The sequence below is a fragment of the Trichomycterus rosablanca genome, chromosome 4 (genome assembly GCF_030014385.1).
Source record: "Trichomycterus rosablanca isolate fTriRos1 chromosome 4, fTriRos1.hap1, whole genome shotgun sequence".
In the NCBI taxonomy this organism is placed as follows: Eukaryota; Metazoa; Chordata; class Actinopteri; order Siluriformes; family Trichomycteridae; genus Trichomycterus; species Trichomycterus rosablanca.
Window position 1 is genome coordinate 14,019,359 of NC_085991.1, and position 22,097 is coordinate 14,041,455.

Here is a 22,097-nt window from a genome sequence, read left to right on the forward strand (position 1 = left end):
TTTGCCAAATGATGAACTTTAATTAATATTAAATATTAATAAAAAAATATTAAATATATATTAACTTTAATTAGCTAATTAATTGTTATGCGTTAAATGTTTTTTTTTTTTTTTTTAGATAACAGACAGCTCCTGGTCTCCTCAAGTGCTTCGTGCTCAGAAAAAATTAAAACTTTACTAAAAAAAAGGAGCTGAAAGAAGCTAAAAGAAGCTTTACGTTAACCATGTCCAGAAGCGGTGTTGACTTCTCTGGGCTTGGAGGCATCTAGGATGAACCATCACACAGTGTAAACATGTATTGTGGTCAGATAAATCAGCATTCCAGGTCTTTTTTTAGAAAAATTAGACGATGTGTGCTCCGGACCAAAGATGAAAAGGACCATCCAGACTTTTATCAGCAAACAAGTCCAAAAGCCAGGGTCTGTCATGGTATGGGGTTGTGTCAGTCATTGTGTCAGGTCATTTACACTTCTGTGATGGCAGCATTAATGCAGAAAAGTACATTAAGATCTTAGAGCAACATGTGCTGCCTTCAAGACGTCATCTTTTCCAGGGACGTTTATGCATTTTTCAATAAGACAATGCAAAACCACATCCTGCACACATTACAAAGGCGTGGCTGTGGAAGAAGAGGGTACGGGTACTGGACTGGCCTGCCTGCAGTTCTGATCTGTCCCCAATAGAGAATGTGTGGGAATGAATTTTTTTAAACAAAAAATGTGACAACGACGACCCCGTACTGTTGCACATCTTAAGACGTGTTTGCAGGAAGAATGAGACAAAATTAAATCTGAAACACTAAATCACTTGGTCTCCTCGGTGCCAAAAAGTGTGGTGAAAATGAATGGCAACATTATGAGGTGGTGAATGCTTTACTGTCCCAACTTTTTTTGGAACGTGTTGCAGGCCTTAAATGCAGGAATGGATGTTTATTAATAAATAAAATGAAGTGGAGCAGATAAAACAAGGAAAATCTCATGTGCATTCTGTCTGCAATCAAATAAAAGTCAAAGTAAATATAAGAAACTCTGTTTTATTATTTGCATTTTTCATGCTGTCCCAACTTTTTCTGATTTGGGGTTGTGTATACACACACACACACACACACACACACACACACACATATATATATATATACAGGGGTTGGACAAAATAACTGAAACACCTGGTTTTAGACCACAATAATTTATTAGTATGGTGTAGGGCCTCCTTTTGCGGCCAATACAGCGTCAATTCATCTTGGAAATGACATATACAAGTCCTGCACAGTGGTCAGAGGGATTTTAAGCCTTGCAGGATTTATTCTTGCAGGATAGTGGCCAGGTCACTACGTGATGCTGGTGGAGGAAAACGTTTCCTGACTCGCTTCTCCAAAACACCCCAAAGTGGCTCAATAATATTTAGATCTGGTGACTGTGCAGGCCATGGGAGATGTTCAACTTCACTTTCATGTTAATCAAACCAATCTTTCACCAGTCTTGCTGTGTGTATTGGTGCATTGTCATCCTGATACATGGCACCGCCATTGGATGCACATGGTCCTCCAGAATGGTTCGGTAGTCCTTGGCAGTGACGCGCCCATCTAGCACAAGTATTGGGCCAAGGGAATGCCATGATATGGCAGCCCAAACCATCACTGATCCACCCCCATGCTTCACTCTGGGCATGCAACAGTCTGGGTGGTACGCTTCTTTGGGGCTTCTCCACACCGTAACTCTCCCGGATGTGGGGAAAACAGTAAAGGTGGACTCATCAGAGAACAATACATGTTTCACATTGTCCACAGCCCAAGATTTGCGCTCCTTGCACCATTGAAACCGACGTTTGGCATTGGCACGAGTGACCAAAGGTTTGGCTATAGCAGCCCGGCCGTGTATATTGACCCTGTGGAGCTCCCGACGGACAGTTCTGGTGGAAACAGGAGAGTCGAGGTGCACATTTAATTCTGCCGTGATTTGGGCAGCCGTGGTTTTATGTTTTTTGGATACAATCCGGGTTAGCACCCGAACATCCCTTTCAGACAGCTTCCTCTTGCGTCCACAGTTAATCCTGTTGGATGTGGTTTGTCCTTCTTGGTGGTATGCTGACATTACACTGGATACCGTGGCTCTTGATACATCACAAAGACTTGCTGTCTTGGTCACAGATGCGCCAGCAAGACGTGCACCAACAATTTGTCCTCTTTTGAACTCTGGTATGTCACCCATAATGTTGTGTGCATTGCAATATTTTTAGCAAAACTGTGCTCTTACCCTGCTAATTGAACCTTCACACTCTGCTCTTACTGGTGCAATGTGCAATTAATGAAGATTGGCCACCAGACTGGTCCAATTTAGCCATGAAACCTCCCACACTAAAATGACAGGTGTTTCAGTTATTTTGTCCAACCCCTGTATATATATGTACACAAACACTCAAATACAAAAATCTATTCAGAGTTTGGTCAGTAATATAAACTTCAGTTACATTTACAATAGAATTACTTTGGTGTGTGTGTGTGTGTGTGTGTGTGTCCACATACTTTTGGCTATACAGATCTACACTGGGCGTGTCCACATCTGAAGTGAATGTTAAAGACACTGAGTGGTGCTGTGATCATCAGCTCTGCTCTCAGCTCCAGCACACACTGTGACATCATGATGATGTCACAACATTCTACAAGCTCTGATCTGAGCTCCTGTGCTGGTGCTGCTTCACTTTGAGACGGAGCATCGAAGCAGCAGCAGCTAAAATGTTCTGGTTTAAGAAGTTGTGGTGTTGTAGCATCCCATCTGAGGACGAGGAGCCGCCCAGCCTCAGACCCAAACCTGAGAAGAAGGAGAAGAAGAAGAAGAAATGGTGGCAGAGACTCAAAAAGAAGGCGAGGCAGGAAGACACGAATGTGGAGGAACAACAGATAATAGGAAACGAAGAGAATGCAGGGATGAGTACCCAGGTTCTGCAGGACCAAGGGCAGGAACCAGAGGTACAGGTGGTGCAGATGGAAGAGAAGAACCAGGTGGAGCCGGGCATGGAGGAGAATCAGATGATGGGAAATGAGAATGCAGGGATGAGTACCCAGGTTCTGCAGGACCAAGGGCAGGAACCAGAGGTACAGGTGGTACAGATGGAAGAGAAGAACCAGGTGGAGCCGAGCATGGAGGCGAATCAGATGATGGGAAACTAGGAAAACGCAGGGATGAGTACCCAGGTTCTGCAGGACCAAGGGCAGGATACAGAGGTACAGGTGGTACAGATGGAAGAGAAGAACCAGGTGAAGCCAAGCATGGAGGAGAAGAACCTGGACAAGAAAAACCAAGAGGAGCAGAAGATTGAAGGTACATCTTGATAGGGTTTTTAAGCTGTGTGGTGTTTAATCCATCATGGTGCTGAATCAGGTTTCATTTCTCCAGCAGATCCACTTGAGGCTGTTCTGGAGAAGATCTTCAGGTCCTCTGATGAAGTGGTGCAGCAGCAGAACGTTCAGGACGAGCACATTCTGATTGCTCCCACATTTATAACCCAATATGAAGAGTATGAGAGACTGATGGAGACCACGATTGAGAATGAAGGTGGGTTATTTTCAGATCTAGATCTTCATCCTAGTGAGCAGATGAAGGTTGGAGTGTTCCTGTAACGTGTGTGTGTTTTGTGTAGGCATGTTCGACCCCGCCGGCGCCCCCGTGTCCCCCCTCTCCATGCTGAAGCTGAAGAGAACAAGCCGCTGGACTGAGCGCCCTGTAATGGTGCTGCCATCCTCACAATACATCTCATCGGCTCTGCTGTGTTCTGCAGCGCTGTGGCGTCCTTCAGAACGTCCACGCTCCACAGGGATCGTCCAGAAACTTTTCCGTCGTCAAAATAAAAATAAAGTTCATTAAAAAATAAACTGCTGGTTTAAGTTTAGTTGCTTATTAAAGGTAAACTGATGAATGTTTACTGGCTCCTGGGATCGTAAATAAGGTGGAAACATCTGAAGAACATGGAGGAACCAAACTGAACTGCCACCTTCAGATGTTCTGCATTTTTTTCAGTGGTGCTTCCGTCTCTATATAAAGCTCTGATCTGTGGAGGCTGCAGAAATAACAACAGGTTTAACATGTTCTCCCATCTCAGGACTTTTAGAACTTTTTTAGAGGGACCGCTGGGTCCTTCTTTACCTCCCTAATTTAGGAGGGTTCAAAGTCATGCCAAACTTCTTCTCTTTTAGAAGTATTGAGGACACAATGATGCTGGTGATGATTTAAATCCTTAATTATTGTTTTATATTCTTGCCATAATTTGATAGTGGAGATTCAGAAGCGGTTCCTCAGACCTCATGGTTTGTTTTTGTCCTGATGGTGCAGCATAAATTATTATTATGACAGTAATAAAATAATAATGGCATTAATAATAATAAAGTGTGAATAATAATATTAACAACAACAGCATTAACAGGAGGGTATTCCAGAAAGCGGGTTAAGCAAGCCGGGTAAGTTAACTCAGAATTAGCGGAAACCCTAGGTTTTCCATTCCAGAAACCGAGATTAAAGAAAGTCTGTGTCAGTACATCAGTGACATGTTATGTCCCTATAAGGCACAAAGCACACTCCGGTCTTCAAACAAATCTTTACTAAATGTACCTTAGTGTCGCTTAAAACACAAGAGTGACCGTGCTTTTTCAGTCGCTGCTCCCAGACTGTAGAATTCACCACCTCCTGGAATGAAATCCCAGACTTCAACTGATGCTTTTCAAACTTGTCTTAAAACCTACCTTTTCTCTCTGGCATATGAAGCTGGTTAACCTGGTGACTCTTTTACTCCTGCTGTTTTTATTCTTTGTTTATTCCATATTTATCTAATAATGTATATATAAATGTATTTGTATTGTTGAATTTTGCTGTACAGCACTTTGGTTAGTTTTGGCTTTTAAATTTGCTTTATGAATAAATTGCATTGAATTGAAAACTCAAGAAATCAGCATTTAATATTCTAATAATAAAGTTAGTAATATTTATTTCTTTTTCTACATAAAACAAAATGTTCTGTGTTATCGGTTATTAATACTAAAGATTGAAAGAAATTTACGTTGACATGAGATTTTCCTTGTTGTGTGGACTTCATACTCTGTACTGTTTGACTTTCCTTCACAATGACAGTGCTTCACATTTAAACATGGATTCACAAAACCTCTCGATGGCTTTTAGAATAACTCTGGCAGCATGATTTTATAAAGGATTTTTTGTTTGTTTTAACTGTATGAGGACAAAGTTTAAGATAAAGTCAAAGTCAAAGTGAACTTTATTGTCATTCAGACTATACAGCTAGGAGTGCACAGCTGAACGAGATTGCGTTTCCCAAGCTCCAATGTGCAGAATATAAAACAAGACAGAAAAAGAGCATATACAAGACAAAATATACATTCAGTTTTAAAAAAGATATACATTCAGTAAAAAAGATAAAAAATAAACAAGCACTATTGCACATACATTGTAAACAGACATAAAACACACGTTAAGTAAAGTAAAAATATATACACATTAAATAAGAAATATTGCACATAATTTGCAGTGATGAGGTACCGGTGTAATAAATAAATAAAATGCCTGGTGTTAAACACTTAAGTTATTGCACAGAATATAATAAAAGAGTAGCAGCATGGTGTAGGTATTTAAATCTTAATAAATATATGAGGTTAGACAGTCCGTAAGTGTGAGCAGGTACAGTGGGGTCAAAAAGTATTTAGTCAGCCACTGATTGTGCAAGTTCTCCTACTTAGAAAGATGAGAGAGGTGTGTAATTTTCATCATAGGTACACTTCAACTATGAGAGACAAAATGAGAAAAAAAAATCCAGGAAATCACATTGTAGCATTTTTAAAGAATTTATTTGTAAATTATGGTGGAAAATAAGTATTTGGTCAATAAAAAACAAGCAAGATTTCTGGCTCTCACAGACCTGTAACTTCTTCTTTAAGAAGCTCTTCTGTCCTCCACTCGTTACCTGTATTAAAGGCACCTGTCCACAGCCTCAAACAGTCAGACTCCAAACTCAAAATTGGCCAAGACCAAAGAGCTGTCGAAGGACACCAGGAAGAAAATTGTAGACCTGCACCAGGCTGGGAAGAGTGAATCTACAATAGGCAAGCAGGTTGGTGTGAATAAATCAACTGTGGGAGCAATTGTAAGAAAATGGAAGACATACAAGACCATTGATAATCTCCCTTGGGGTCAAGATCTCATCCCGTGGGGTCAAAATGATCATGAGAACGGTGAGCAAAAATCCCAGAACTACACAGAGGGACCTGATGAATGACCTGCAGAGAGCTGGGACCAAAGTAACAAAGGCTACCATCAGTATACACACTACGCCGAGAGGGACTCAAATCCTGCAGTGCCAGGTGTGTCCCCCTGCTTAAGCCAGTACATGTCCAGGCCCGTCTGAAGTTTGCCAGAGAGCATATAGATGATCCAGAAGAGGATTGGGAGAATATCATGTGGTCAGATGAAACCAAAATGGAACTTTTTGGTAAAAACTCAACTCGTCGTGTTTGGAGGAAGAAGAAAAACCCAAGAACACCATACCTACTGTGAAGCATGGGGGTGTAAACATCATGCTTTGGGGCTGTTTTTCTGCAAAGGGGACAGGACGACTGATCCATGTTAAGGGAAGAATGAACGGGGCCATGTATCGTGAGATTTTAAGCCAAAACCTCCTTCCAGCAGTGAGAGCATTGAAGATGGAACGTGGCTGGGTCTTCCAGCATGACAATGATCCCAAACACACCGCTCGGGCAACGAAGGAGTGGCTCCGTAAAAAACATTTCAAGGTCCTGGAGTGGCCTAGCCAGTCTCCAGACCTCAACCCCATAGAAAATTTGTGGAGTCCGTGTTGCCCAGCGACAGCCCCAAAACGTCACTGCTCTAGAGGAGATCTGCATGGAGGAATGGGCCAAAATACCAGCTACAGTGTGTGCAAACCTGGTGAAGACTTACAGGAAACGTTTCACCTCTGTCATTGCCAACAAAGGTTATGTTACAAAGTATTGAGTTGAACTTTTGTTATTGACCAAATACTTATTTTCCACCATAATTTACAAATAAATTCTTTAAAAATCCTACAATGTGATTTCCTGGATTTTTTTTTCTCATTTTGTCTCTCATAGTTGAAGTGTACCTATGATGAAAATTACAGACCTCTCTCATCTTTCTAAGTAGGAGAACTTGCACAATCAGTGGCTGACTAAATACTTTTTGGCCCCACTGTATGTTGTGTGTGCTGTTATGGGGAGTTGAGTAATCTGGTGGCTTGTGGAAAAAAGCTCTTGCTGAGTCTGGCAGTCCTGCATCGCATGCTGCGGTAGCGTTTGCCAGAGGGCAAGAGACTGAACAGTCCATAGGCCCGGTGTGTGGGGTCACCAATTATTTTGGTGTGGGGTCACCAATTATTTTGGTGTTATTTTCACACCAGACAACGAGTTGGTTCACTTCCTCTCTGTAGGCCGAGTCATCGTCGTTGCTGATAAGGCCCACCACTGTTGTGTCGTCCGCGAACTTTATGATATGGTTCGAGTTGAATTTGGCACAGCAGTCATGTGTCATCAGGATAAACAGCAGAGGACTCAAGACACAGCCCTGGGAAACCCCAGTGCTCATGATGATAGTTTGAGAGGTGTTTTTTCCAACCTTTACTGTCTGGGGTCTGTCGGTGAGGAAGTCCAATAACCAGTTACACAGTGAGGTTTCGATGCCTAGTGGTCCAAGTTTTCTCACCAGGTGCTGGGGGATTACTGTATTGAATGCTGAACTGAAGTCAATAAAGAGCATCCGCACATAACTCTTCTTATTCTCCAGATGGTCCAGGCTCAGGTGAAGTGCTGCTGATATGGCGTCATCAGTGGAGCGGTTAGGGCGGTATGCAAATTGAAGTTGGTCGAATGTTGCAGGGAGTCTGGATGTAATGTGGTCTTTTACCAGCTTTTCAAAGCACGTCATCATGATGGGAGTGAGTGCTATAGGGCGGTAGTCGTTAAGTGTCAGTGCTGGTGACTTCTTTGGTAGTGGTACAATAGTGGTGGTCTTGAAGCATGGTGGCACGATAGCTTGTCTCAGGGAGATGTTATAAATGTCTGTAAGGACATGTGCCAGCTGGTCAGCACATTCCCTAAGTACATACCCTGATATGTTGTCAGGACCTGCCGCTTTCCTTGGGTTGACTCTGTATAGGGTCCTCCGGACAGCAGCTAGGTCAAGACAGAGTACTTCATCGTCCAGACTGACAGGGGCTTTTGATGTTGTGGTGGTGTTCATTTCCTCAAACCGACTGAAGTATGTGTTGAGTGTGTTGAGGAAGTCTGTGTTGTCATCGCTGAGTGGTGGTGGTGTGGGCCTATAGTCTGTGATGGTTTGAATGCCTTGCCACAAGCGCCTGGGGTCTTTTGAGTCGGTGAAATGACTGTGGATTTTCTGTCCATAAGCACGCTTTGCTGCTCTCATGCCCCGGATTCAGGTTTGCTCTGGCATTCCTAAGAGCATCTTTGTCCCCAGATTTGAAGGCAGCATCACATGATTTTAGAAGTGCATGTACCTCACTAGTGAGCCAGGGTTTTTGGTTGACACGTGTGGTGATGTTCTTGATGACAGTCACGTCTTCCACACACTTTGTTATATATCCTGTCACAGACTCAGCATATTCCCCAAGATTGATGTGCTGGTTGGTTGTGGCAGCCTCTCTGAACATATTCCAGTCTGTACATTCAAAACAGTCCTGGAGTGCTAAGACTGCTCCCTCTGGCCAGGTCCTTATCTGCTTCACTGATGGCTTGCTTCTGGTTAGTAGTGGTCTGTATGCAGGAATTAACATAACAGAGAGATGGTCCGAATTACCAAGGTGTGGGTGAGGGGTTGCTCTGAATGCCTGCTTGATGTTAGTGTCTCCAGCAATGATATAAACACAGTCTGGGTTAGCATTTTGCATCGTGCTGACAGTCTGGTACAGGGTGTTTAGTGCGTTTTTTGTGTTAGCACTGGGGGGATGTAAACAGCTGTGATGTTAATGGCTGTGAATTCCCTCGGCAAGTAAAATGGTCGACATTTCACCGTCAGAAATTCTAAATCCTCCGAACAATGCCACGTTATAATATTAGTGTTTGTGCACCAGTTGTTATTGATGTAAATACAAACACCACCTCCTCGAGATTTGCCACTGAGAGCGTGGTCCCTGTCCGCACGGAATACTGTTAGCCCATCCACGCTAATGCCGTTATCAGTAACATTGGAGGTTAACCATGTTTCAGTAAATATAAGGGCACAGCAGTCTCTCACCTTGTGTTTGGTGGTTAAATCCAGTCTCAAATAGTCCATTTTGTTTTCCAGCGAGCGGACGTTAGAAAGCAGAACAGATGGAAGTGTAGGTCTGTGTGGGTTAGCCTTTAGCCTGTTGCTAATACCTGCTCGAGTGCCGCGTTTGCGTCGTCTCTCGCATCGCTTGCGTCGCTTCCTGCGGCGGACGGAGATGTTAAGCGAGTCCGCTGCTGTGAAGGCCTCTGGGTCTAGCCGGCGTAGTATCCCCAGTTCGCGTAGCGTTTCTAACTCCATAGACCGTAAACCGTTAGATAAAATGTCCGGTGATTCAGATGCACGAAGACCGATCAAAGTATTACGACTGTAGACTAATCTCGTATCTGATTGTGTCGGAAAAAAACGTACATTTAACATAAAACGCACATCACTAACGGGAGCTTGAGTAGCCGCTGCAGTACTGGGCGCCGCCATCTTGAATTCTAAAGGTTAGAATTTTAATAATGTGGTCTGGCATCCACGTAGAAAGCTGTTCAAGTTTTGCCATTTAATCACCCCATTTCATTTCTATTTACACACTAGGATTAGAACCTCAAGAGGCAGCTGATTAATTAAACATGGGTAAACAAGGGCTCGTCCGGGATTTGAACCCGGGACCTCTCGCACCCTAAGCGAGAATCATACCCCAAGACCAACGAGCCAGCCTGGATGAGCTCCAGGGCATTTTTTTGACCTCTGTGGCTTAGCGTCAAAACCATGTTGACTGGTTGCACTGGGAAGTGTATTCATGACTAAACAAAATTCAATGCAGAGCTTCATTAAAGCATTTCTAACAGTTTAAGCATGAGGTGTCATTAAAGCCATGAAGAGTATTTGCATCCACATAAGCTCACCAACTCTTACCAGTGTATCAGCATGTGTCATTTTTGTTTGATCATTACATTTTAACGGGACACTTGATAAGTTTTTTGTATAGTTCAACAAAGCATTCGACTAAACGAGGGCTCGTCCAGGATTTGAACCCAGGACCTCTCGCACGCAAAGCGAGAATCATACCCCTAGACCAACGAGCCAGCAGGAACAAGAGTCTTTGTGTTACTTTGATCTGCGTGACTGACCTTCAAAACTATGTTGTCTGGTTGAGCTGGTAAGTGTGGTCGGTGCTTGCATTACAAAACTATCAAAACCTCCAGTATCAGTACATAGACTGGTTATAACCTCTTTTTAAAGAGTTACAATATGAAAAATATTTAAAGGCTCCAAATAGTAAAAACTTCTTTTAATTAGTCAACTGTCAGGACTAGGAAGCATTTGAAAGCTTTGTGCTGTTTTCATAAAGTACCTTTGTAACCCCATGTAATTAGTTTACATGTTTACCAATTTAATGCCACCTTTGATTCCTAAGCACACTGTGATACATTTTGAAGAGACATTTTGATAAGTCGACATTCTTTAGTGAAAGAGCAGGGGATTAAAAAAGGGATCGAAAATTGTTTTTTTCTGCACACAGATGTAGGAAGGAAAGTAAACACATGATGGCAGACTCCATCTACATTTTACTAAACACTGTAACAGAGCTGCACTGTTGGAAAAAGAAGCTGAAGAAAGGAAGTGATTCAAACATGTATAAGAATGATAACAGGTTTTAAACTGCACTAGTCTGCAGTTCAGTCATGGCATTGCTTGGGTTTGTTTGCCTTCTTTCAGTCATTTTAGGTGAGAAATAATATTGTATCTAATGTTTTTATTGGTTTTTTTTTTGTTATTAAATGAACATTTCTTTTCCTTTTTTTAAGTTTATACCTCTGCACAGAAAATTACACCAGTTTCTACCACTGAAAATGTCTTGGAGGGAAACTCTGTTACTTTATCCTGTAATTACAGTGGATCTGGAAGAGATGAGCTGCAGTGGTATCGTCAGTTCTCCACATTCAGACCAGAGTTCATTATTCTGGTTGCTGAATATCAAAAAGAAGCTGCAGGTTCTAAGTTTTCTGCAAATATAAATGAAGCTAAAAATCGAGTTGATCTGAACATCTTCTCTGCTGCAGTATCAGATTCTGCTCTCTACTACTGTGCTCTGCGGCCCACAGTGACAGGAAATCCAATAATACTGCACAAAAACCCAACACCTACATTACATGTGATAGTCAATAAAAAATATTCTCAATAAAACTTGATATAATAACATTATATTAATATGAGATATAATGTCACCAATCTCTTGACACCAAACTCAATAAAGATATTTCACAGTGTCTATTGTTAAAAGTCTCACACAAATAAAACTAATATTAACTGTATTATTTATTGCAGTGCAACAAATTTATAACCTTAACATAAAGAGAGAATTTAATATATTAAATGTCTTGCGTGTGGCAGACCTGGGCATCTTATTAGAGCATGCCCATTAAAAAATAGAGTCAAGTCAAGAGTCAAGTCAAGAGAGGCTTTATTGTAATTTCAGCTATATACAAGTACATATTGAAACGAAACAACGTTCCTCCAGGACATGGTTGCACAGTGCAGATAAACAACAGTACAATAAATACAAAAAGACGTTTCTAATCGAAAAAGTAATTAAGGGATGAGACTAGAGACAAGTGTTGGTCAGTACATGGTACTGAGTAAATGGTACGTGAGTTGAAAAGCATATTCTGATATGCAGTTAGCAGCATAGGATTTTTATAGTGTTGTGTAGGCGTGTCCGTTTCCCCGGTCTACATGCTGAAGCTGAAGAGAACGAGCCGCTGGACCGTGCGCCCTGTACTGCTGCTGCCGTCCTCATAATATGTCTCATCGGCTCTGCTGTGTTCTGCAGCGAGAAATCGTTCTGTCAGGGTTTCCTCCAAACTAATACAAAACGTCATTGTTCCATCCCTGAGTCATGCAACACCTCACCTCATCCAGGAGCAAACAAAAGAGTTATTGCTGTAACAGAGTCTATTGCAGACTAAGCTGTGCTGAAGTGGCGTGTAGATACTTAAGGTCCAAACCCTCATACATCTGCCTCAGTTGCAGGAGTTATGTGCTTCTTGACGTAGCTCAAAGCTTTATCCGCATCTGTAAATTCCTTTTCTTCTCCATTGTGGGTGACGCAAAGACGAGCTGGAAACAGTAAGCCATACCGGATCCCCTGGCGGTTGTGCAACATCTCAGCTCAGAACCTCAGTGAATGCAGCCCTGGCCTTCGTGACACTCGCAGTGTAATCAGGGACGATAGCAATCGTGTCTCCATTCATCTGAAGTGATAACACTTCCACACAGTCTTGATAATAGTGTAGGTTAGCTATGATAGCACGAGGCTTCCCGTCTGGTCTTCTTGGAGCCAGGCTTCTGTGCGAGTGATCCACAAGCACGTCTTTATCTAACTGCAGCACCTCTCTTAGCAACTTTGAGACCGATGCAGTTGAGCTCGAGCCATTGGTCTCAGGAACCCCCAGGATCCTGATATTACGCCTCCTCATCCTTCCCTCCATGTCAGCCACTGTTACCTGTAGAGTTGTGATTTCGTCTGACCAGGAAGATAGTCCACCTTCCACCTCCTTAATGGTGGCCTTCATCTGGTCGAACTCAGAATGAATTGCCGCCATGTTGTTCATGATTTTCATTTTAACTGCTTGTAGCTCAGTTTTAAGGCAACTGAAATCTTCCGCGAGTGCACTTTTCATTTCCACTTTTATCACAGCGGAGATGTCGGCTTTCAGTGAGAGAAGAATCTCTGATTTTAAAGCAGTAGCATGCATCTCCGGGGCGTCTGAGGAAGGCGTGAACGATCGACCCGGAAGAACTTATAGCAGAGGCTGCACAAGGCCTAGTACTTGGAGGTCCGGTGTATTTATATTTACGCAAATTTGCTGCCATTGACTCGTATACACACCACCAGTGAACTTCAGCAGCACTGAGGTCTGGAATGACATGAGTTACGTTGACATGAGATTTTCCTTGTCGTGTTGATTTCATACTCTGCACTGTTTGACTTTCCTTCACAGTGACAGAGCTTTACATTTAATCATGGATTCACAAAACCTCTCGATGGCTTTTAGAATAACTCTGGCAGCATGATTTTATAAAGGTTTTTTGTTTGTTTTAATTATACGAGGACAACGTTTAAGCTAAAGGTTAGAATTTTAATAATGTGGTTTGGCCTCCACGTAGAAAGCTGTTCCAGTTTTTCCATTTAATCGCCCTGTTTCATTTCCATTTGCACACTGGGATTAGAACCTGAAGAGTTAGTTGATTAATTAAACATGGATAAACAAGGGCTCGTCCGGGATTTGAACCCAGGACCTCTCGCACCCTAAGCGAGAATCATACCCCTAGACCAACGAGCCAGCCTGGGCAAATGTCAGGGCATTTCTTTGACATCTGTGGCTTAGCATCAAAACCATGTTGACTGGTTGCACTGGGAAGTGTATTCATGACATGAATGTTTGGATTTCGTAAACATTTTCAATGCTTTAAATTGGCCCAAAGATTTTCTAAAATCTTTTTCAACTTCTACCAATGTATCAGCATGTGTCAGTTTGATCATTAGATTTTAATGGGACACTTGATAAGCTTTTTGTATAGTTCAATGAAGCATTCGACTAAACGAGGGCTTGTCTGGGATTTACTTTGATTAGTTACTTTGATCTGCGTGACTGACTGTCAAAACTATGTTGTCTGGTTGAGCTGGTAAGTGTGGTCGGTGCTTGCATTACAAAACTATCAAAACCTCCAGAATCAGTACATAGACTGGTTATAACCTCTTTTTAAAGAGTTGAAACATGAAAAATATTTAAAGGCTCCAAATAGTAAAAACTTCTTTTAATTAGTCCCATGTAATTAGACAGGCTTTACATGTTTACCAATTTAATGCCACCTTTGATTTCTAATTGCACACTGTGATACATTTTGAAGAGACATTTTGGTAAGTCAACATTCTTTAGTGAAAGAGCAGGGGATTAAAGAAGGGATCCACCCGGATTTTATCAGGAAACCTTCACAACCTTAACTAACCTTAATAACCTTAATTATTATATTTTACAACATTATTATTCTAACCCAAGGTGTGGCTTACGGAGTACATGCCAAACATTCTCAGATCCAACCGTGATCGTGTGTACACCAGTATTGCTGTTGCATAAAAATAAATTCCCCTCCCCCACATTTGACAATTAGACCACTTTCTGTGTTTCTTCTCCCCCATCATCTGGCGTGTGAAACCCATTGTAAGGAGTGTTAAAGTATGACTCGAGTGGGCTGATATCTCCCTACAACATCAGCTGCAGCACACAGACTGGAAGCTGTTAGACCTTCCAAACTTGTTGAAAAGCTCTTAGATCTGGGCATCAGTTTCCCAGTCTGTAACTGGACTTTGGACTTTCTTACTAACACACCACAGTCTGTTAAGCTCATCCATCTTACCTCTCAATCCTGATCCTGAATAAAGACGTGCCCCAGGGCTGTGTGCTCAGTCTACTTCTCTTCTCCCTGTCATGACTACAAATTGGTTTATGGATCTAAGGCTTATGGATCTTTAAATCATTTTAGTTCTTGATGTATGAAAATAAGCAATTTGTCTGCTATCACAGATACAACATGGTGATGACCCAGTGTACCCTGGTGGATCTCTTACAAAAGGACAGAGTCTGCTGTTGCTCATGTCGTATGTATTGATACACAATCTGACTGGTGTAGCTCTTCAGCATCTTCTCGACATTTTTAATGAACATTTTCCAGGCTTTCCAGTTACCCTGTATCTTTTTGATAAAGCCTACGGGCAGTTTGGCCACTATGTGCCACATTTTTATTGTATTAAATGTGAAAGTAACATAGGACCCAGGGGGAAGCTCCAGCAGTCTGTTTTTTGTTTTTTTTGTTTTTTGTAAATCTACATTTGACGCTGACTATAATCTTAGAGTTGGTTCTTATTTTCTTGTACTTAGTCTGTCAAGCCAGATAAATGTAAATAAAACAGAGTGACCAACAAGCATTATTTTTGACATACAATGTGGAGCAGTTTATAAAAACCTGAAACAAAGTGGCAAATGGGAGATAATGACATCTAAATGATTTTGAACTGTGATGGAGTTTCAGTGTTTCAAACAGTGATAATTATACTCTCACTTTGTGCCCATTGTTTTAAGGTAAATGAAACCCACTCCAAGTTGAAAAATGAAACTCAAAACTTGCTCTCATTTGGCCTCTCACACACCATCACTCACATTTGTTCCTAATGTATCAGGAAGCACTTAAGTCTGTACCCCCCTCTTACTCTACTGCTGGTAGAATAAACAAAGATGAATAAATAGATTCTAAGATAGAATAACATCTTAGAATAAACAAAGATGGCGGCGCGCAGTAGTGCAGCGGCTTCTCACGCTCCCAGCGAAAACCCAGTTTTTAGTAACTTTTTCGTCGTTTCTAACACTAACTCCACGCATCTCAAGTGTGTGAGTTATAGCCGAACGGAACTTTATGAGATAAAGGACAGTTTGGCCACAAATGAGGAACTGCGCCGTGATTTGTCTCACGGAAACCTGGCTAAACAACAACATGCCGGACTCAGCCTTTCAGCTCGCCGGCCGGCAGCTCTTCCGAGCGGATCGCAATCAGCTGTCCGGAAAAGCACGGGGTGGCGGTTTATGTGTCTACATAAACAAAGGTTGGTGTACAAACTGCGTGTTGGTAAACAGCCACTGCTCTGAGGCGACAGAACAACTGACTGTAAAGTGTCGGCCACACTATCTGCCTCGGGAGTTTACGGCTGTGTTCGTCACCGCTGTTTACATAGCATCGGATGCTAATGCTAACAACGCGCTGGAGGAGCTCCATGACAACATCAGCTCGCTCCAGAACAAGCATCCGGCGGCGCTTTTTGTGGTAGCGGGGGACTTTAACCACGTAAAACTGACGGACACATTGCCGAGGTTTTTCCAGCATGTGAACATTCCAACACGGGGAAATAACACACTCGACCGTGTTTACACCAACATAAGAGATGCATACAGAGCCGTCCCCCGCCCCCACCTCGGGCTCTCTGACCACATCTCCATCCTGATGGTCCCTGCATACCACCCCCCGCTGCGACGCTCCAAACCCACACAGAAGACCATCACTGTGTGGCCCAGCGACGGCGACGCGGTGCTGCAGGACTGCTTTGGCTGCACAGACTGGCAGATCTTCAGGGAGGCTGCTGAGTGTGAGGGGGAGCTGGATCTGGAGGACTACACATCTTCTGTTCTGGGGTACATCAGCAAGTGTGTGGAGGATGTCACCACCACCAAGACTGTGACTTGCTACCCGAACCAGAAACCCTGGCTGAATGCAGAGGTGCGTGCTCTGCTGAAAGCCAGGGATGCTGCCTTCAGGTCTGGTGACTCACAAGAGCTCAGGAGGGCTAGAAGAGAGCTGACTGCAGGGGTAAAAAGAGCAAAAGCTGCATATGCTCAGAAAATCCAGGGACACTTCTCCTCCCAGGATCCACGGAGCATGTGGAAGGGCATTAAGTGCATCACAGACTACAAATCCAGTGATGCACAATGCCCCAAAGACCCGTCCCTGCCCGAAGCCCTCAACAAATTCTACACCCGCTTTGAGGACCCTGACACCCCCCCCAGCACCAGACTCACCCCCCCACCTGGAGAAAAGCCCCTCAGCGTTACACCAGCAGAAGTGAGGAAGACTCTTAAAAAGATCAACCCACGGAAAGCTGCTGGCCCGGACAACATTCCCGGGCGGGTGCTAAAGGAATGTGCGGATCAGCTCTGCGAGGTCCTGGCGGACATTTACAACGTCTCCCTCATCCAAGCAGCTGTTCCCACCTGCCTGAAGACCGCCACCATCATCCCGGTCCCCAAGAGTTCCACAGTGACTGGTCTGAATGACTACCGGCCAATAGCCCTCACGCCGATAGTTACTAAGTGCTTTGAAAGACTGGTTATGACCCACATCAAAGCCACCATCGACATCACTGTGGACCCACACCAGTACGCATACAGACAGAACCGCTCCACAGAAGATGCCATTTCTTCTGTGGTCCACACTGCACTCACCCACCTGGAGCAGAAGGATTCTTATGTCCGTTTGCTCTTTGTGGACTTTACATCTGCTTTCAACACCATGATTCCCCAGACACTAACAAACAAACTCTCCTCACTTGGACTGAGCATTTCCCTTTGCAACTGGGTCTTGGACTTCCTGACCAACAGGCCGCAGTCGGTGAAGATCCATGACATCTCCTCCTCCACCACTATCCTCAGCACTGGCTCCCCTCAGGGCTGCGTGTTGAGCCCCCTCCTGTTCACACTGCTCACATATGACTGCTCACCTCTCCATCCGGGCTGTCATATTGTGAAGTTTGCGGACGACACAGCAGTGGTTGGAAACATCACAAACAATGATGAGTCCAACTACAGACAGGAGGTGGAACACCTGGAGGACTGGTGCAGAAAGAACAACCTCTGCATCAACACGAAGAAGACGAAGGAGATGATCGTGGACTTCAGAAGGAGCAGACACGCCCACCTCCCCCTGCACGTCAGAGGATCTGAGGTGGAAGTGGTCTCCAGCTACAGGTACTTAGGTGTGCACCTGAGTAACAACCTCACCTGGAGCAACAACACTTCCTGTCTGGTCAAGAAGGCACATCAGCGGCTCTACTTCCTCAGGCGGCTGAGGCGAGCCGGACTCGGGAGCTCAGTCCTCACCTCCTTCTACAGATGTGTGGTGGAGAGCGTCCTGTGCTCCAGCATCAACGTGTGGCATGGAAGCTGCTTGGCTGCAGACAGGAAAGCTCTGCAGAGAGTGGTGAAGGCGGCACAGAGGACGGTCGGAGTCAGCCTCCCCACCACCACCGACATCTACACCTCCAGATGCAGGAAAAGGGCCACCTGCATCATGAAGGACCCCACTCACCCAGCACACTCACTTTTTGTCCCGCTCCCCTCAGGCAGGAGGCTGCGGAGCATTAAGTGTAGAACAACAAGACTGAGAAACAGCTTCATTCCCGAAGATGTAAGACTCTCAAACTCCACCTCGCCAAACACTCTGCACTGACACTTTCAGAGGACACTTGGACACCTTACATTTACGCACAATAAGACACTGTCTTTGCACCTTGCACTTGGTCATTTTATTATGCTGCTACTCAGTTCTACTACCCATGCTTATAAGTTAAATGTACTCTTATTGTTCATGTTGCTGCTACATTTCTACATTTCTACATTTTTACATTTCTACATTTTTACATTTCTACATTTTTACATTGATACATTTACTTCTACTTTTTATATTTGTAAATATTTTTCATACTATGATTATTCTTTTGTATTGTATATATTAGATATTTTATTGGGTGTAACTGGGACCTTGGGTCATAATTTCGTTCCACCTCATGTACCACATGTGATGTGAATGACAATAAACCCTCCTTGATCCTTGATCCTTGATCCTTTTAATCCATTGATTGTAGTATAATGTTTTGTCCAGGATTTGCGATTCTTGTGTAGGTTTCAGGAGGTGTTTTGTTAAAATCCAAGTCTTTACAGTTCACTAATTAAAACAAATTTTTACTATTTTGAGCCTTTAAATATGTTTTATTTACTTTTACTTTTATTTGATATTGGCCCATATCACTGGATCGGATATCGGAAGAAAAAAAAAGTGTTATCTGATCCACATCTTCAGATTTCTCATTTGGTCCTTTTTTTTTTAAGCAAGGCCGAGAGAGATGCATAGGAATTACAATTGTGAGTCGTAGTTGTTGGATCGAGTAGCTATTACGCTGACCATGGTCACAGTACCACCTAGTGCTCTGTTTTCCTAGCTTTAGTTAGTCCTGTCATTAGTTTGGAGTGAACCTTCATGAGCAGAGTCGACTCCATGATCTCATTCTGTATTAACTAATAGCTCTGTTCTTTCACTCGGCTTTTCAGGCAGCCAGATATATAGACTATAGAGTAGATATAAAGTTGCACCTGTTTCAGTATAGGTTACTTGCTTCAGTGTCATTTTGTTTGATTAAGTTAATCAGAACAAGCTTTCTGTGGTATAGTCCAGTATCCCCAGCCAACTGCAGAGTGTTTTAAATCTATTTAAAAAACTCTAATATTTGAACATAGGCAGAAGAAAATCCTTGTGTTAAAAATAAATGTAAGGACTTACAAACCAACACAAACCACAAAAAGTAGTAAAGTGTTTTCCAGTCATGTTGTCAAGACAATTGTCCACACAGCAACGTTGTTTACTAAATTATACACAAGAGGGCAGAATCCATATACATCTACACAAAACACTGAAACAGCTGCACAGTTTAAACAGGAAGTCAAGTTAAATGGTTCAAATACATAAGAAATGATTGCAGGCTGAGCAAAGTCATACTGCACTTCAACCATGACACTGTTTGCTCATCTTTGTCTTTTTCATTTTCTTTTAGGTAAGATATAAACTTAACCTGTCGTTCTTTTATCTGCATAATTTTTACACTACAATTCAGACTGAAACATTAAGAGAAAGAAATAAGATTAAATTATTATATATTTCTCTCTCAAACAGGTCATAATTCTGCAGCAGATATTCAACCCGTCTCTCCAACTGAAAATGTCTTGGAGAAAACATCTGTTACTCTGTCCTGTAATTACAGTGGTGTTGGTACTGATGATTATCTGTTGTGGTATCGTCAGTACTCAACATCCAGACCAGAATTCATCATTTTGATTACTGAGGGTAATTTTGAAGGAAAGGCTGATCATCCAGTTCCAGGAATATCTGTAAAGATAAATGAAGATAAAAATCGAGTGGATCTGAACATCTCCTCTGCTGCAGTATCAGATTCTGCTCTCTACTACTGTGCTCTGCGGCCCACCGTAACAGGAAATCATTCTATACTGTACAAAAACCAAACATCTACATTTAATGTGTTCTGCTGTTTTATGAACAGGAAAATGTTTAAATGTTTAAAACATAAATATTACTGTCCATTATTATTTATCTGCATTAGTTATAAAATGTAATAAAGACGACTTTTCTGGTTTTATGACTAACCTAAAATTATACAACAAAACAAATATCTGGAAATACCCTATTTTTTAATTTTTTGTTGAGTTTTTGGTATAGTGAAACCTTGATTTAATGGACCTTCATTTAATGCATTTTGGATTTAACGGACAAAATCTTGAAAACCAAATGTCCGGTCTGAAGTGTATCAAGACGAGTAGTTCTGTTATTGTCCGCTAGCCGGCGCTCATCTCTCTGTTTACATGAGTGATAGGCTTAATTTTGTCAGGAGACTCACTTTGTTCTCGCCTTTTTCTTGGTGTTTTATGCTTATGCAAGTTCTAGTGCTTGGTTATGCACCAGCACATCTTCAGTAGCCACCAGCAGTGCTTCAGACTCTGTAATAGAGTAATAGAGTCCCCACTATACCATCACTGCAAAAATCTTCATCACACAAGATAAATTAAATTTCTTTGATGACAGATGTATCTATATGATTGTGGTTCATGCTGACATAACTGCATCTGTAATTCCTGCAGATGTTTAGCTGCACTTTCTCAATCTATCAAATATAAAGGCAGGGTTAACATGAACATACATGGATTGGGGGTGGGGCGAGGAGATGTTCTTACACAAAGAATAGACAAATGTTGTTATGCCAGATGTGAATCTGACACTCAGCACAATGATGTTATTCCTCTTCTTCATTTTACTCATTACTGATGAAAATGGTAAGTGTTATACATTAAGTATCATATTTCATTGAGTTTTTTTTTTTTTTTCAGTATAACAAGCATTCTAGCAATTTTTACCTAAAATGTTTTTAATTTAGAATGAAATAAATGTTCTCCATTGTTAACATGTTTTATAGCAGAAGCTGCTGAGAGTATTACAGCAGATAAACCCAGCTTAACATCAGATGAAGGCAGCAACATCACACTATCCTGCACATATGAATCATCAGTTAATAGACTCCACTGGTATCGACAAAAACCTGGATCAACACCAGAGTTTCTTCTGCTGACTAATGAGGGTACTGTCACCACGGCTCAACCACCTGACCCAAGAATGTCCATAAGTTTTAACAAAGCGAATAAGAAGGTAGAACTGGAGATCGACTCTGCTGCAGTATTTGACTCTGCTCTGTACTATTGTGCTCTGCAGCCCACAGTAACAGGAAATTCAGCTACGCTGTACAAAAACCTTCTCTCAGAGGAGGGAGCTATAAGCATGTTTAAATTTTTTAAACATTTGCTTTCTCAGTTCTCAGGCTATGATGTCACATAACTATAAAGCTGAAGCATAATCTTTCTACTGTTAGTTTGAAATTAGACCCAAGCAAAAATATGAAATAGGCAGGTGTGGAGTTTTAGACAGGTGTGAAAATAATAGAAGTGATAACAGAAGAGAAATGTAAATCAAAGCAGTATTTGGTGTGACTGCCCTTTGCCAAAACAGCTTCAATTCTTCCACACGCACAATGTCAGGGATTTTGTAGGATTATAGTCTGGTGTATGAATAACCAATGATACCAAACAGGTGATAATGCCCTGATGAAAAGAGTATACTAGTTTTTTATATGCTAAAGTGCACTACAGTGTATTATTGCCACACTAATGATCAACACACTTAAAGAGTGCTAAAACTGAACAACTATTTTTGTACTTAATATACTTTAGTGTTACAAAAATAATACAACGGAACGGTGGCTTGGTGGGTAGTCAAGTCAAGTCAGGTCAACTTTATTTATATAGCGCTTTTTACAATAGACATTGTCTCAAAGCAACTTTACAAAATCCAGGACCAACAGATACAAAAACCCCTGTTGAGCAAGCCGAGGGCGACTGTGGCAAGGAAAAA

General features: G+C 42.2%; 3 non-coding genes across 3 annotated transcripts; all 3 read right to left on the minus strand.

Annotated features, from left to right (window-relative positions):
• Positions 1–9,886: 9,886 nt before the first annotated feature.
• trnap-agg (transfer RNA proline (anticodon AGG)) lies at positions 9,887–9,958 on the minus strand. Its single transcript has one exon. It is a non-coding gene; the product is annotated as a tRNA-Pro (tRNA).
• A 300-nt stretch (positions 9,959–10,258) lies between these two features.
• On the minus strand, positions 10,259–10,330 carry trnaa-ugc (transfer RNA alanine (anticodon UGC)). The gene has a single exon. It is a non-coding gene; the product is annotated as a tRNA-Ala (tRNA).
• Positions 10,331–13,519: 3,189 nt separating this feature from the next.
• On the minus strand, positions 13,520–13,591 carry trnap-agg (transfer RNA proline (anticodon AGG)). Its single transcript has one exon. It is a non-coding gene; the product is annotated as a tRNA-Pro (tRNA).
• Between the last annotated feature and the right edge of the window lie 8,506 nt (positions 13,592–22,097).